Below are 9,293 nucleotides of genomic sequence, written 5' to 3'. Positions count from 1 at the left end.
ACGGGTTTTGGGGGAACAGAGCACAGGGATTGGGGGGGGCAGAGCTCAGGAATTTGGGGAGCAGAGCTCAGATCTGGGGAAGCAGAGCACAGGGATTTTTGGGGTCAGCGCTTAGATTTGGGGGGGCAAAGCTCAGGGATTTTGGGGAGCAGAGCTCAGGGATTTGGGGAGCAGAGATCAGAGATCTGGGGAGCAGAGCTCAGGGATTCTGGGAGCAGAGCTCGGGAATTTGGGGGGAGCAGAGCCCAGGGATTTTGGGGAGCAGAGCTCAGGGATTTTGGGGAGCAGAGCCGCAAGGATTGGGGGCACAAAACAGACAGATCTGGGGGGGAAAGAGCTCGGATTTTGGGGGAGCAGAGCTCAGAGATTTGGGAGTGTGGAGCTCGGGAATTTGGGGAGCAGAGCCCAGGGATTTTGGGGAGCAGAGCTCAGAGATTTTGGGGAGCAGAGCTCAGGGATTTTGGGGAGCAGAGCTCGAGTTTTGGGGAGCAGAGTCGCAAAGATTGGGGGCACAAAGCAGTCAGATATGGGGGAGGGAAGAGCTCGGATTTTGGGGGAGCAGAGCTCAGAGATTTGGGAGTGTGGAGCTCAGGAATTTAGGGAGCAGAGCTCGGGGATTTGGGAATGTGGAGCCCAGGGATTTTGGGGGGGCAGAGCTCAGATTTGGGGTGCAGCCTGACGGGTTGGTGGGGGCAGAGCTCGGAGATTTTGGGGAGGGGCAGAGCTCAGATTTTCGGGAGCAGAGCCCGAGAGGTTTTGGGGGCACAAAGCAGATGGATTGGGGGGGGCAGAGCTCAGGAATTTGGGGAGCAGAGCTCAGATCTGGGGAAGCAGAGCACAGGGATTTTTGGGGTCAGCGCTTAGATTTGGGGGGGCAAAGCTCAGGGATTTTGGGGAGCAGAGCTGAGGGATTTTGGTCAGCAGAGCTCAGATTTGGGGAAGCAGAGCACAGTGATTTTTGGACAGCAGAGCTCAGGGATTTTTGGGGAGCCGCGCTCAGATTTGGGGGGGCAAAGCTCAGATTTGGGGGTCAGAGCTGGGGGATTTTGGGGAGCTGAGCTCAGGAGTTTGGGGGAGCAGAGCTCAGGGATTTTGGGGAGGAGAACTCAGATTTGGGGGCAGAGCTGAGGGGTTTTGGGGAGCATCGCTCAGATTTTGGGGAGCATCGCTCAGATTTGAGGGGGCACAGATCAGAGATTTTGGGGGGCAGAGCTCAGGGTTTTGGGGGAGCAGAGCTCAGGGATCTTGGGGAGCATGGCTCAGATCTTGGGGAGCAGAGCTCAGGGATTTGGGGGGGCAGAGCTCGGGGATTTTGGGGAGCATCGCTCAGATTTGGGGGGGCACAGATCAGAGATTTGGGGGGGCAGAGCTCAGGGATTTTGGGCAGCAGAGCTCAGATTTTGGGGAGCATCGCTCAGATTTGAGGGGGCACAGCTCAGAGATTTTGGGGAGCATCGCTCAAGGATTTTGGGGGTCAGCCCCGGCGGTTTGGGGGGAGCGCCGGGGAATCCCGCGGGGGCGGGGCTGGGCGTGGCGGCCGGGGGTCCCCGCTGGGATTTAGGGGGGCGCACCCCGGGACCCCCCTTTGTTCCCTGGCTCCGTGCCGGGGTTCGGGAGCGGCTCCCGCTCCTTCCCGCGCCGTTTCCCCGTTCCCCTCCCGGCCTCCTGCAGGATTTCCGCCCCGCGGGATTCTCCCTCTTTTCCTGCCGCTTCCCCAGCTCAAAGCCAGCGGGGAAACTTTGGCATCCCCGGAATAACGCGGGGCAGGAGCCGCCGGTGCCTTCCCCATCCCGGATTTTGGGTGGGATCGGGATGAAAACGCCTTTTTGGGGGTGGGTGGGTGGGCACGGACCCTTCCTCGCCCGCATTTGGGAAGCTGGATCCTCTCCCCCGAGGAGATCCCAGAGGATTTCTCCTCGCAGGGATGAGGATTCCTGCTCCCGAGGAGAATCCTTGCCCAGATTCCCAAAATTGAGGCGTTTTGGGCGCTTTCCCCTCCCCTCGGAGCCTGGAAAAGGGATCTGTGATGGCGGGGGGAGGGGGTGGATTGCCGGGAACAGAGCAGGAGGAGGAGATTTGGGAATCTGGGATCCATTGGCTTTTCCAGAGCGTTTTTCATTTTTTTTTTTAATTATATTTTAGCATCCATTTAATTTTTTTTTTTTTTTTTTTTGGAGCTTCCTCGGCCGCTGCCGGGCGGGAGGAGGAGGAGGAGGAGGAGGAGGAAGGGGGAGCACGGGAATGGGAGCAGCCTCCTCCTGGCAGGAGTGTGGGAGGATTTGACTCCTGTTCCTCGCTGCTCCCGGGTGGGGGTTGGGGCCCATCAGCCGCGGTTTTTTCGGGAATTTCAGGGATTTTAAGGATTGGGGGTGCCCACCAAGGGAGACCCTGGCACATGGCAGCATTTGGGGCACGCACGATGCTGCTGGGGAGGAGTGGAGAATCCACTGCTGGGATCCAGGGCTGGGCTGGAATTTGGCACCTCCGAGGTCTGGGAGCTGCTGGGATCCACCCAAGGGCTCCGTGGCAGTGCCAGGGCTCCATGGCAGTGCCAGTGCCCATGCCAGGCTCTGTGGCAGTGCCAGGGCTCTGTGGCAGTGCCAGGGCTCCGTGGCAGTGCCAGGGCTCCGTGGCAGTACCAGTGCCCGTGCCAGGCTCTGTGCCACTGCCCATGCCAGGCTCTATGGCAGTGCCAGGGCTCCGTGGCAGTGCCAGGGCTCCGTGGCAGTACCAGTGCCCGTGCCAGGCTCTGTGCCACTGCCCATGCCAGGCTCTATGGCAGTGCCAGGGCTCCGTGGCAGTGCCAGTGCCCATCCCAGGGCTCTGTGGCAGTGCCAGTGCCCATGCCAGGGCTCTATGGCAGTACCAGTGCCCATCCCAGTGCTCTGTGCCCATCCCAGGGCTCCGTGGCAGTGCCAGGGCTCTGTGGCAGTGCCAGGCTCTGTGGCAGTGCCAGTGCCCATCCCAGGGCTCTGTGGCAGTGCCAGTGCCCATGCCAGGCTCTGTGGCAGTGCCAGTGCCAGTGCCAGGCTCCATGGCAGTGCCAGTGCTCTGTGGCAGAGCCAGTGCCCATCCCAGGGCTCTGTGCCACTGCCCATGCCAGGCTCTATGGCAGTGCCAGTGCCCATCCCAGTGCTCTGTGCCCATCCCAGGGCTCCGTCGCAGTGCCAGTGCCCATGCCAGGCTCTATGGCAGTGCCAGTGCCCATGCCAGGCTCTGTGGCAGTGCCAGGGCTCTGTGGCAGTGCCAGTGCCTATGCCAGGGCTCCGTGGCAGTGCCAGTGCCCATCCCAGGGCTCTGTGGCAGTGCCAGGCTCCATGGCAGTGCCAGGGATACCTGCCTGGCAGCACCCCTCCCTCCCAGGTGTCCCTGGGAGCTCCTTCCCGGGCTCTGTGGCAGTGCCAGTGCCTATGCCAGGGCTCCGTGGCAGTGCCAGTGCCCATCCCAGGGCTCTGTGGCAGTGCCAGTGCCCATGCCAGGGCTCTATGGCAGTACCAGTGCCCATCCCAGTGCTCTGTGCCCATCCCAGGGCTCCGTCGCAGTGCCAGTGCCCATGCCAGGCTCTATGGCAGTGCCAGTGCCCATGCCAGGCTCTGTGGCAGTGCCAGGGCTCTGTGGCAGTGCCAGTGCCTATGCCAGGGCTCCGTGGCAGTGCCAGTGCCCATCCCAGTGCTCTGTGCCCATGCCAGGCTCCGTGCCAGTGCCAGTGCCAGTGCCAGGCTCCATGGCAGTGCCAGGGATACCTGCCTGGCAGCACCCCTCCCTCCCAGGTGTCCCTGGGAGCTCCTTCCCCTGCAGTGTCACCTCCCAGCAGGGTCAGGATTCCCTGGCACAGGAATTTCCCGGATCCCTTCAGCCTCTCCCTGGTTATTTCCCAGCTCTCTGGGGACAAAGCATCCTTCCACCCTTGGCTCTTCCATCTGCAGCAGCTCCTTGGTCATGGTTGTTCCTGGTGGGAACCCGTGGGCTTGGGCTCCACAGGGATCTCGGAATTCTGCTCCACGGCTGCCTGGGATTGTGTTTCTTGTGGGTTTTGTTGGTTCCAGGCTCTTCTCCGGGTTTTTTAGGGAAATTCTGTGGTTTTGTGCCGTGGCTGGGGTGGCACGTCTTGGGATGCACCCACATTTCTCTGCAGGGATTTCTTCCCAAAATCCCACCTTTCCCAGCCTCAAACCATTCCCACCTGTGCCTCTCCGTGTCCTTGTCCCGAATCCTTTGGAGCCCTCAGAGCCCCTTTGGCTGCTGGAGATGCTCCAAGGTCCTCCTGCATCTTCCCTTTTCCAGGCTGGGCTCCTGCTCCAGTGCCTTTAGCAGCTCCGGGTGCTCCTTGCACCAGGAATGTCCAGGGGTATCCCAGCCCACTCTGGGGGTCCTTCCATCGCTCCCATCCCCATGGGTTTGGGGTTTTTGGGCACTTTTTGGGTGCCCGTGCGGGGCTGGGGGAGCTCAAACCCATCCCTGGGTCTGGAAGAGGCTGCGGCGCTGGGCTCGGGTCTTTTCCGTTTGGGTCTTTTGTTTGGTTCTTTCTTTTTCATTTGGTTCTCTTCCATTTGGTTTTTTCATTTGGTTCTTTTTTTATTTGGTTATTTTTTCACTTGGTTCTTTTTCATTTGTTTTCTTTTTTCATTTGGTTCTTTTATTTGGTGCTTTCTTTTCCATTTGGGTCTTTTTTTATTTGGTTATTTTGTCGCTTGGTTCTTTTTTCATTTGGTTCTTTCCCATTTGGTTCTTTTATTTGGTTCTTTCTTTTCCATTTGGTTCTTTTCTATTTGATTCTTTTTCCCATTTGGTTCTTTTATTTGGTTATTTTGTCACTTGGTTCTTTTTTCACTTGGTTCTTTTTCATTTGGTTCTTTTTCCATTTGGTTCTTTTATTTGGTTCTTTCTTTTCCATTTGGTTCTTTTATTTGGTTCTTTCTTTTCCATTTGGTTCTTTTTCATTTGTTTTTTTCATTTGGTTCTTTTTTTATTTGGTTATTTTTTTTATTTGGTTCTTTTTCACTTGGTTCTTTTTCCATTCGGTTCTTTCCCATTTGGTTCTTTCATTTGGTTCTTTTTTCATTTGGTTCTTTTTTCATTTGGTTCTTTTTTCATTTGGTTCTTTCCCATTTGGTTCTTTTATTTGGTTCTTTTATTTGGTTCTTTTTTCCATTTGGTTCTTTTATTTGGTTCTTTCCCATTTGGTTCTTTTACTTGGTTCCTTTTCCCTTGCTCCTTTTCCGTTCCCGTGCATTCCCGGCGCTGGCGGGTGGGGATGGGCTGGGGAAGGGGCTCCCTCTCCCATCCCAGGGCTGGGTCTGTGCCCCTCAGACGTGGAATCTCACCCGGCCACGGGGATGCTGCTGTCTGGAACGTGCCTGAAATCCCTCTGAAGCCTTTGGAATCCGCAGGCTGTTGGGAGCGGCGCTTCCAAACCTAAAATTAGCCCCGAGGAGGCCGGCTCTGATCCCCACGGACCCTCAGCGTGCCCGTGCTGCCCCATCCCTGCTCCACAGGTTCCACTCCGTGGGGTTTCAGTGGGGATTTTGGGGCTGAATCCTGAAATTGTCCCATTTCGGAGCCCTTGGGGGGTCGAGGAGCCGGTGATGGGGACAGTTGGATTTGTGGGAGCTTTCCATGCCTGCTGTGTTTTTCCCAATAAAATTTGGGCTCCGTTTTCATGGAATCTCAGGAGATGGATGCATGAACCCTGGTATTTTTTGGGATGAGACTGAGCCAAAGCCTTGTGTCCCTGTGGGAAGGGGAGGCTGCTCCTTGTCATCCATCCCAGCATCCATTTTTAGTTCCCCAGTCGGTTACGAGCAACAAGTTCCCCAAAATCCACCTAAAATTCCCCAGACTCCAGGACCAGAGCTCCAGGTGCGCTCCCCAAACCCTGGATTTTAGGGAGGGCCTGGCTGGAAAACCTGCTGGGGCTGTTTCCCGCAGGATCCACGGCCCCCAGGGAATTTTCAGGTCGATGCTCCAGGTTGGGCCCTTGGCTGAAGGAAAGGTTGGGAATCTCGGCTGCTCCCGCTTCCAGCTCACCTCAAGGATGAGGGGTGAAGGTGGAGGAGCTCCTCTCGTGTCCATAAGGAATTTCCCTGCTCCTCAAACACATCCCAACATCCGCTCTCTGCAATTGGAGGCACGCAGAATTCCAGGGAAAATGACCCCGTGGTCCTTCTCCATTTTTCTCTTAATTAAATCCTGGATTCCAATTAAATCTTGGAGCCCTGACAAATTCCAACACCTACTTTTGTGATGGGGGCATTCCCATGGCTGGTTGTTTGTTCCTTGCAAGAATTCCTGCAAAGCAGCTGTGCCTCGGGGTCGCCGTGGGCTCCCAGGGCTGCTTTTCCAAGGAATTACCTTAATGGAAGGTTGAGGAAATCCCAGAAACCAACACTCGCTGGTTTTACCTGGAAGTGCTGGACTGGGGAGCTGGAGCTGCTGGATTTGGGTGGGAATGGCTCTGGTGTCCTTTGGGATAGGGCTGGGATGGGAATCCCAAATTCCCATCGTGTCCTGGAGGGGTTCATCCAGCTGGGGTTGGGATGAATCCATGGGAATCCCAAATTCCCAAAGTGTCCTGGAGGGGTTCATCCAGCTGGGGTCGGGATGAATCCATGGGAATCCCGAATTCCCAGCTGTTCTGGAGGGGTTCATCCAGCTGGGGTCGGGATGAATCCATGGGAATGGGATTCCCATCGTGTCCTGGAGGGGTTCATCCAGCTGGGGTTGGGATGGATCCATGGGAATGGAATTGCCAGCATGTCCTGGAGGGGTTCATCCAGCTAGGGTTGGGATGAATCCATGGGAATCCCAAATTCCCATCGTGTCCTGGAGGGGTTCATCCAGCTAGGGTTGGGATGAATCCATGGGAATCCCAAATTCCCATCGTGTCCTGGAGGGGTTCATCCAGCTAGGGTTGGGATGAATCCATGGGAATCCCAAATTCCCATCGTGTCCTGGAGGGGTTCATCCAGCTAGGGTTGGGATGAATCCATGGGAATCCCAAATTCCCATCGTGTCCTGGAGGGGTTCATCCAGCTAGGGTTGGGATGAATCCATGGGAATCCCAAATTCCCATCGTGTCCTGGAGGGGTTCATCCAGCTAGGGTTGGGATGAATCCATGGGAATCCCAAATTCCCATCGTGTCCTGGAGGGGTTCATCCAGCTAGGGTTGGGATGAATCCATGGGAATCCCAAATTCCCATCGTGTCCTGGAGGGGTTCATCCAGCTAGGGTTGGGATGAATCCATGGGAATCCCAAATTCCCATCGTGTCCTGGAGGGGTTCATCCAGCTAGGGTTGGGATGAATCCATGGGAATCCCAAATTCCCATCGTGTCCTGGAGGGGTTCATCCAGCTAGGGTTGGGATGAATCCATGGGAATCCCAAATTCCCATCGTGTCCTGGAGGGGTTCATCCAGCTAGGGTTGGGATGAATCCATGGGAATCCCAAATTCCCATCGTGTCCTGGAGGGGTTCATCCAGCTAGGGTTGGGATGAATCCATGGGAATCCCAAATTCCCATCGTGTCCTGGAGGGGTTCATCCAGCTAGGGTTGGGATGAATCCATGGGAATCCCAAATTCCCATCGTGTCCTGGAGGGGTTCATCCAGCTAGGGTTGGGATGAATCCATGGGAATCCCAAATTCCCATCGTGTCCTGGAGGGGTTCATCCAGCTAGGGTTGGGATGAATCCATGGGAATCCCAAATTCCCATCGTGTCCTGGAGGGGTTCATCCAGCTAGGGTTGGGATGAATCCATGGGAATCCCAAATTCCCATCGTGTCCTGGAGGGGTTCATCCAGCTAGGGTTGGGATGAATCCATGGGAATCCCAAATTCCCATCGTGTCCTGGAGGGGTTCATCCAGCTAGGGTTGGGATGAATCCATGGGAATCCCAAATTCCCATCGTGTCCTGGAGGGGTTCATCCAGCTGGGGTCGGGATGAATCCATGGGAATGGGATCATGGATTCCCACCTTCCCACGGTCGTGTCCCGAGCCGTGTTGAGTTTGTGGTGGAGCCTCCTTGAGTGAGATCAGCCAGCTTTGGATTCCCTTTGGATGGCAAAGTTGGGGAAAAATCATCCCTTTCCCTGCTTTGTCATCCTCCAGTTTTCCCAAAATCTCTTCCTGCGTGCGCGGTGTCAGCCTGAGGCTGGACTGGGATTGCTGTCGGTTCGGGAGGAGGGAATTGGATCCAGGAATTCTCTGTTTTGGGGGAGATGCGCCAGTGGGGAGGAAGATCCAGGGATCCTTTGGATTAATAAAAGGAGCTCTGGTCAGACTTCCTCAAAGACCTGTCCAGGAAGCTCCCAGGGAATGCATCCATAGGGAAAAACCCCAAAATCCAATGAAATGGTGTTTTAGCCCTTCCTTTGCCCGTCCTCCTGGGAGGATCATTGGGAAGGAAGGTTGGAGCAGCGGGATGGAGGCCAGGGCGGGAGCAGGGATGGGAGGGATCAAAATCCCTGAGAGGATTTCATCCCTTCCCGGATCCCCACCCAGCAAAAACAGGGATGGGAGCATGGAAACAGCCTGGAGTGGTCCTGAAAAACCAGGGAATGGAGAAATAAAGGAATTTGCTGCTCTGCTGTGCCCTCCATGGACACAGCCTGGAATAAATCATCCCCGGGCCCATCCCACCCCCTCATTAGCTGATAAATCCATGGAAACGAGCATGCAATTAAAGCTAATTAATCCTTTCCCCCTTTGGAAACCAAATTGTTCCATTTTATCCAATAAAGGCAAACTTGGGGGTTCCAGTGCTGGAATGCTTCGGAATTCCCAGACTCCCACACCTCAGGGGTGGAATAAAGCCGTGGATGTCGGGGATTGTGGGATTTTCGGGGTGTTTTGAGGGAAAACACCCCAAAAATCTGCTCCAAGCCTGGCCTTGGGCACTTCCAGGGATGGGGCAGCCTCAGATTCCTGGGATAACCTGAGCCAGGGCCTCACCACCCTCACAGGGAGTGCTGGAATAGGGATGAGGATATTCCTTTGGCTAAAGAATTCCAGATATCCCGTGCTTTCCATTCCCTGGGTTCTCCTGAGTTCTCCATGTGCTGAACGCTCCAAGTGCTCGTTAATTCCTTAACGAGGTCCCAAAGCTGTCCCCATCCTGTTCCTGTGCTCCCTCCTCGGGTCACCCTCAGCCCTGGGGACCCCGAGTGGGAATTGGGCTCCTCTGGGAGCAGCTCAGCTGGATCAGGAGCTTTGGGACAGCAAAAATCCCTCTGGATCCTCCTTCTTCTCCAGGGCCAGCCCCACTGGTGGCATCTCCCAGCCCATCCTGATTCT

The sequence above is a fragment of the Onychostruthus taczanowskii genome, unplaced genomic scaffold (assembly GCF_017590055.1).
Source record: "Onychostruthus taczanowskii isolate IOZ18803 unplaced genomic scaffold, ASM1759005v1 scaffold207, whole genome shotgun sequence".
Taxonomy (NCBI): domain Eukaryota; kingdom Metazoa; phylum Chordata; class Aves; order Passeriformes; family Passeridae; genus Onychostruthus; species Onychostruthus taczanowskii.
The sequence above is the reverse complement of the archived record's forward strand: the minus strand, read 5'-3'. Positions refer to the sequence as shown.